Below are 8,132 nucleotides of genomic sequence, written 5' to 3'. Positions count from 1 at the left end.
TACATTCATTTTTTTCCAAGATAAAAATCAAATAGCTCATTGGTGTTTTAGAACAACAATTTAAGTTTTTTTTTTAATTAATAAAATTGGGAAGAAGAAACGGTATCCTTATATATAAAATATTTTCCATTTTTTAAAGGTTAATTTGACATGTTTTGCCACAAATTCACTGTTTTAAACCTTAAAAATAACTTATAAGTAAAAATATAGTTAAGCTTTAGCTTTTGAAAAAATACAAAATACTACTGAGAATGGAATCCAATGATAGTATCATTTTTCCATCTATCCACATAACATTCAGTCTTTAAAGGTACTTGAGGGGCGCCTGGGTGGCTCAATCAGTTAAGCGGCCGACTTCGGCTCAGGTCATGATCTCGCGGTCCGTGAGTTCGAGCCCCGCGTCAGGCTCTGTGCTGACAGCTCAGAGCCTAGAGCCTGTTTCAGATTCTGTGTCTCCCTCTCTCTGACCCTCCCCTATTCATGCTCTGTCTCTCTCTGTCTCAAAAATAAATAAACGTTAAAGGTACTTGAATCTGCACATAGTAGCTTTAATTGAAAGGGATAAAGCATGTTATTAAATCTGGCAGACTAATTTATCATATGCATTTATAACAAGCCCTTCAGACCATTTCATTCTTTTACCTGTCCAAAACCAACATGTTCCATAAGTTCATTAGACTTCTTTCCATATTATGTTTCCAAACAGGCACCATGAGATTAAATCTCAAAGAAACAAAAGAACGTATTGTCACAAAAGGAAGATAGAGTGCATGCTTTGGCAGCACATATACTAAAATTGAAATGCAGAGAAGATTAGCATGAGTTCTGTGCAAGGATGACACCAAATTTGTGAAGCATTCCGTATTTAAAAAAAAAAAAAGGAAGAGGGATATTGGAACTATATCAGCTTAATTTTCAAAACCCTTTTGATCAAATAACAATTCAAGTTTTGTAAATTTATCTCTGAGCTTAAATTTACATATAAATATGAAGTCTTAATACTGAAAGTGCATTTTCACATTAAAAAATGCCCTTTAGGGGCGCCTGGGTGGCGCAGTCGGTTAAGCGTCCGACTTCAGCCAGGTCACGATCTCGCGGTCCGTGAGTTCGAGCCCCGCGTCAGGCTCTGGGCTGATGGCTCGGAGCCTGGAGCTTGCTTCCGATTCTGTGTCTCCCTCTCTCTCTGCCCCTCCCCCGTTCATGCTCTGTCTCTCTCTGTCCCAAAAATAAATAAAAAAACGTTGAAAAAAAAAAAATTTAAAAAAATGCCCTTTAAAACTTTTTAAATGACATTAAAATCTTTATTTTTTAAGGAAGAAAAAGATCAAAGCACCTGTGTCATTTCTTCCATTGGCATGTTGACTCAAATTGCTGTAAACTTTCCTATTTAGGTGAATCATTTTATAGAATTCTGCATAAAACCCATTATCAGAATTTAGGAAGAAAAGAAAATTTCATTGAGGAGCAAGAATTGGCACATTTTCAATGACTGGATATGATAACAAATGAGACCATCAGACTCATTTGTCATGGAATGTCATCATCCACCCTCATATTCCTATTTATTCCCCTTACTGCTGCCTCTTGCTAACTGTGGGAGGACAGCCCCTGCATATGGAAAATCCTGAGGTATGTGGGCAATGGCGGCTTTGCAGTTATACAGAATCATTTCAGCAAATAAAATGACATGAGCAGTATTTTCAAGCATAGTCACAATGTAATATTTAAAACGCTTCTATTTTTGTTCTTTTCATTCATTTATTCAGATTAATTTTCTCAAAAATACTATTATCCTGAGCACTCTGATAGATGTTGGCATATAATCAGAAAAATGAGGCAAAATACCCATTTCTATGGAGCATCTGGTTGCCTGCTGTCCCCATGTATGCTCACTCTGTACTATTAGAAGTAGGAAAATCATTAAAATAATCTTTTTTTTCCTGACTTATTTATAATAATATAGTTTTTACAAGGATAAAATGACTTTATGTAGATGAGACATTTAAATTCCTTTCTTGGTCCATGTTAAGTGTTAAAAACAAGTGTTTTATATCATTATAATTAACTCTTTATCAAGGATTTGTTGATGAAGATAATACAATAATTTTAAATTTTATCTTTGATAACCTGTTACTTCTTCTTTTGATTTTCACAAAGAAAAGTTGTTTACCTAACCTAATCTAACATTCACCATTAACATTACTTTATTGTGGGAAATTTTTTTAAATGCTTTTCATCACACGGAAAAGAGCTAGAAGTTTCAGATATTCACAGAGCAAATTAGACAATAAAAAAGTATATCTACTCCAAAATGCTTAATATTGAGGCATTTTAAAGTTCAGAGCAAACTGTGCCAAATGTTTATTTTCTTAAATTACTTGATAAATCATTTTTCAGGTGGTGTTTTCAATAGGTCAGACTCATCAGCAGCCTGAGGCAGTCCCCAGGGGCGCTGGTCCCATGGCTCTGGGGCAGGGGTGGGGAACACTGCACCATGAAGCTGTACAGCCTTAGTGTCCTGTAAAAAGGCAAGCCCAAGGTGGTGCTGCTCAAAGCCACATACGACGTGTGCTCCTTCAGCTTCTTCCAGAGGTCCAGTGATCAGAAAGTCATGACCCTCACAGGTCAACGGGCTGTGGAGCACTCAGCATAAGGCAGCAGAGCTTCTGTCCAAGAACAAGAATATCTGTGCCATGTCTACGTGTGAAACCACAGTCTTGCAGGAGTGGTCATTGCAGATAGTGAATTGCCGCCCTGCATGGCTCTTACCTTTCTAGAGAAGGTACTAGAAGAATTCTCCAAGCAGGTGGACAGGATAGAGTGGCCAGTCGGATCTCTTGCTACCATCCGCTAAGCAGCCCTTAGATGGCAGCCCCAGTAGATACAAGAACTGCTGAGAAACTAACCCCATGACTAAGGTACAGGATGGAGCTGGATGAGACCAAAATCAGGCTGCACAACACGATGGAGTCTCTGTTAGAGCAAGGGGAGAAGCTGGGTGACCTGGTGTCCAAATCCCAAGTGCTGGGAACAGCCTAAAGCCTTCTATAAAATGGCCCAGAAAGAGAACTCGTGCTGTGCAATCATGTGATGGCATTGTGCAGAGGCTCCTGTGCTGAAATGCCCCAGTCATTTGCATCAGCACTGCAGCCCAGAGAAACAGAGCCACTGTGGGAAGATCCACGTAGAAACGCTCTCATTTTTCTCTTTAGACTCACTGGCAGGACCTAAGGGGTCATGGAAGGGCCTGTAACACTTCAAATTTACATGTCTGGTAATTTTTGGAAAGATCATGTGGGGTCCTCAGAGGTGTATTATTGGGCCAAATGAAGCCATAAACTCTGAGTGATTAAAAAATTTTTTTGAACAAATAAATCGTGCTTTATTAAAAAAAATGAACTTCAGCCATCACAGCAAGATCTTCACACACACACATTTGAAACAAGGATTTTCTGCTGTGACTGAATAAGTTTACAAACATGCAGTATCAATACCAAGAAATTAAAAAAAAAAACAAAAACAAAAAACCTGTTTTTCATTCCTGATACAGTATGTCTAACAAATTGACAATTGACATGGAAAACATAGTATTTAGCCAAGTTATTCTATCAACAGTGTTAGCCTGCCTAGATAATTCAAGTTCTAAAGACCTCTCTTCAATAACAGATGGCCAGTGATAGTCTGAGCAAAATAGTTAAATTCCCCAAGCAGTGCTCTTGGCTTAGCCAATGTATACACTGTCTTAGTTTCTTTGGAATAAAAATTTACCCAATGGAATTTTACAAGTCTGTAGATAAAGTGGATTTCCCAAGAGTACCATATTTTCCTGATTGGATCCAGAGCAAAAAATCAGATACAGCTATAGGGATGTTGCATATAGTCTTTGTTCTCTGTACTTCAATTATCATCCAGAAGTTTTCTGACTTTATTAATTTGATGAGTCATCAGTTTAACAACTCATCAAATTTGCAGCTTTGTGGGAACTTCTTTCTGGATTTCTCCATAAAAGAAAGAGAAGGAAATTATTGGAATCAGTTTTATAAAGTTGTGATTTTTCCCTAAGCAATATTATTTTAAGTGTAATTCTCCCCCAAGCCCTCCAGAATCAATTACAGGTATGAAGGAGTTCAAATGAGCACCAAAAATAAATGTACAAGCAAAAATACTAAGGTAAGGAAGATTACCTGGGTCTTTCGAAAGGCCAAGAGTTAAGTTATGGGATGTTTAAGATTTAAGAACAACTATATAGGATGTTCAGAAACCATCTTCTGTCTTTACAGGGTGTCTGAGTGGCTCAGTCAGTTAAGCGTCCTACTCTGTTTGGGCTCAGATCACAATCTCACGATTCATGAGTTTGAGCCCCCACATTGGGCTCTGCACTGACAGTGTGGATGGAACCTGCTTGGGATTTTCTCTCTCCTCTCTCTCTGTCCATACCCCACTTGTGCACACTCTGTCTCCAAATAAATAAACCTAAAATTTTTTTAAAAGAAATCATATTCTTTCTTTAAATATAACATTTATTTAGACATAATTCATGATAAATTTAGCATTATCTTTAATATTAGAAATATTTAATTCATATTTTTTCTGCTAAATGACTTTTTAAAATTAAGTTATGAATACTAGAAAGTATGATATTATAACTCATTCCATTCTACATAACAGTTTCAGACTGTTAGAAAAGGTAAGGAAGGTTGATTTATGAAATGAAGTACCTGGGAGCACAGATGGAAGCATGCATAGATATATATGTGCAGTATAGGCTTTAGTATTTGATACAGTTAGTAAAACAACTGTAAACATTTTTATTTAGTTTGTATTCTAATCGAATACTGTAGACAAAAATGTAGATTTCTGCACAAATTCTACTTAAATTTTTAAGTACCTGAAATTTTAAATTATTTTTATTTTGGAAAATGATTTAAAACAAATTTCCAGAGAAATATTTCTTGCTTAATTCCTCTGGATGGATATGTGTAAAAGCACTGAAGGAGATGAGTGTATTAGAATCACATAAGGCATATCAGGGTCTCATTTATAGATATCTCTCTGCCCTCAGCATGACTGTTGCTCTTCCCTAGGAATGCAGAGTTCATCAAACTTATATGGATCAAGGAGCTAAGATGGTCCTTTACTCAGGACAAATTTCAATTTCTCTTATTTTCTGTGTATACTTTAAATCATGCTACCAAAGAAGACAGTCCTTGTGAAACATGTAAAGATTTCTGATGATCTCACTACACAATCTATACTGCCATAATTTTTTCTCTGTGCTATTTCAGTCTTTCTCATATATATATGTATGTATGCATACATACATACATATTTGGGAATACAGTTACCTTCTGTTTCAATCAGTACTTCAACAATAAGCAAATGCTATGGTTCTAAATTTAGCCATGAGTCAAAGAAAAAAGGGAAAATGAGGATTATTTAAAGACTTGACAATAGCAGTACATAGATACTAAATAATTCAGTAACAAGTAATGTATTTATAATAAACACACACAGGCATATGTATGTCTATATAATCAAAAACAAGGCAAAATTTATTTGGAACATCTGGTTGCCTACTGTGCACATGTGTACTCTATTATGTTAGAAGAAGGAAAATCAGAAAAATAGGTATTTTTCCTGATTCTTTATAATAATAATAATAATAATAATAATAATATAATTTAAATGTATGTGTATACTCTATGCATATTATATCATTCTAGATAATGAAGGGGAAAAAGCCCATTTTTACTTAAACTACTAATGCTATAGGCATTGTATCTGTGTTGAAACAGATATTCGTACTTGTCAGCATGACCTATGCAATAATTTGACCTTTCCAATAATCTTGGTAATATTACCACACTCTGAGTGGGGAGAGACTCAGGTGGCTTGAGATCTACTCCTAGTTCAGACATTTTCTATACAGGAATAGACAAATCACTTACTCTCTGGTTTAATTCTCATTATCAGGCAAAACGCGAAGAAAAAAAGTGAGATGGAAAAAAAGAGCTGAAGCCAAAACCAATGGTAGGAATTGAATGAGGAAAGGGGAAACAGTGCCTATGCTTGCACCTGATAATGTTGAAAATAGTTGTGAACAAAGCAAAGTAAACTGATGGTAGTAGAAGGCATTCAGTCCTGTTCTTTAATCCTATGTGACTCGGCCAAAGGATGCCAAGATAGCTGGTAAAACGTTATCTGGATGTGTTTGTGAGGGTGTTTCTGAAAGAGATTAGCATTTGAATCAGTAGACTGAGTAATTAAAATCACTCCACCAATGTAGTAGGCATCATCCAATCTGCTGAGTGCCTGAATTGAATAAAAATGTGAAGGAAGGGCAAATTCTCTTTTTCTTGCCTTGTGCTGGGACATCATCCTTCTCCTACCCTTAGACATTGGGGTTTCTGGTTCTTATACCTTCAGGCTTGAACTGAATTATACCAAAGGTTTTTCTTGTTCTCTAGCTCATAGATGACATGTTGTGGCATATCTAGGCCTCCATAATTTCATGTGTCAATTCCTGTAATACATTTTCTCTTGTATCTCTTTATATATCCCAATGATTCTGTTTCTCTGGAAAACCCTAACAAGTATAGACATTAGTCTTGAGAAGCAGAGTGCTGCTGCAACATATAGCTAAAAAAGTGCAAGTGGTTTTAGAACTTAGTAAATAGGTAAAGGCTAGAAGACTTTGGAGTTACATGCTAGAGTAAGACAAGATTTCTGTGAAAGGACCATTAAAAGCAATTCTGGTGAGGATGCAAAGGAAAAAAGGAGAGCTATGGAGAAATCCTCAATCATCTTAGAATATATACCTAAGTGGTTGTGAACAGAATGTTGGTAGAAATATGGATGGTATAGGCCATTCTGATGAGGTTACAGACAGAAATGAGTAACATGTTATTGGACATTGGAGAGAAGGTGATTCTTTGTTATAAAATGGCAGAGTTTCGCTGAATTGTGTTCCTGTCCTAGTGTCTTGTGGAAGGTTGACCTTGAGAGTGATGAAATTAGATATTTGGTGAAGGCAATATCTAAGCAAAGTGTTGAAGGAGCAGCTGGTTTCTCTTGAATGCTTATAGTAGAATGTGACAAGAAAAATGATTTTAGGATGGAATTCTTAATAAAAAAGCAGAACTTAAAAATTTCAGAAGTTCTTAGCCTATCCATGTTGAAAGGAGTAAAAAAATCTTGTTTAGGAGAGAACATGAAAGATGTGGCCAAATTTGATAAGGGTATTAATTGGCCATCTCAACAGAAGCCAGGAACTACCAATCAAGACAGTGATGATTTGATGAGGTACAGGTGGAAACTAAGGCATTAATGTGTGGTGTTTGTCATCTTAGCGCTGTATGGGACAATGACAGGTTGCTCAACAGCTAATTCCTCTAATACCTGGGCATCAAGTGATACCTCATGGCATACTATTAGTAACTTCTATAAAATTCTTCAGGAGCTGCAATCTCAAGGTAGAACCTAATTGTAAGGGAGTTAGATTATATGATATAATTAACAAATCTCATTTGTCAATGTCAGGACTCTCATAGGACAAGAGTAGAACTCTGAAATCTGTGATGGGGAATATGGATCGACAAGTCTGCTAAATTTGAATTCCTAAATTCCACTGAATTCATTATTTCAGCAGAAGCTGCCTGCCTCCTTCCCCCTTGTTAGAGAAAGGCAGTCCCTTCCTTGAGTGGTGAAATTGAAATGACCCACTTGAATCACACACAGAGATGGAGCTTGTTTCCATAAAAGAACCTTCCTTACTTCCCTCATTGCTTCTAAGACAATTACAAGTTCAGGATTAAGCAGAAACCAAAAAGAAAGTAAAATCTCTGTTCTAAAAGGAAATAGCTTATACATTAAAGGAAGTATAGAACCCAGCTAATGTCTGCTGGCCATGACCTGTCAACATAGATCTTGAGGGTTGGGAAATATGGTGGGTTTTTTTTTTGTTTTTGTTTTTGTTTTAGTTTATTTATATTTATTTTTGAGAGAGAGAGAAAGAGCACGAGCAGGAGAGGGGCAGAGAGAGAGGGAAAGAGAATTCCAAGCAGGATCCACACTCATCATGGAGCCTAACATGAGGCTTGAACCTAGGAACTATGAGATCACGACCTGAGCCA

The 8,132-nt window shown here is 36.5% G+C and overlaps 2 pseudogenes; both read left to right on the top strand.

Moving 5' to 3' along the window:
• The first annotated feature begins 770 nt into the window (after positions 1–770).
• Positions 771–869, top strand: LOC132684437 (U6 spliceosomal RNA; annotated as a pseudogene).
• Positions 870–2,494: 1,625 nt separating this feature from the next.
• Positions 2,495–3,091, top strand: LOC132683888 (synaptobrevin homolog YKT6 pseudogene; annotated as a pseudogene).
• The last annotated feature ends 5,041 nt before the right edge of the window (positions 3,092–8,132 follow it).

Source organism: Panthera onca, chromosome C2, assembly GCF_046562875.1.
Source record: "Panthera onca isolate mPanOnc1 chromosome C2, mPanOnc1 haplotype 2, whole genome shotgun sequence".
Classification (NCBI taxonomy): Eukaryota; Metazoa; Chordata; class Mammalia; order Carnivora; family Felidae; genus Panthera; species Panthera onca.
This window is presented reverse-complemented; position numbering and strand designations above follow the sequence as displayed.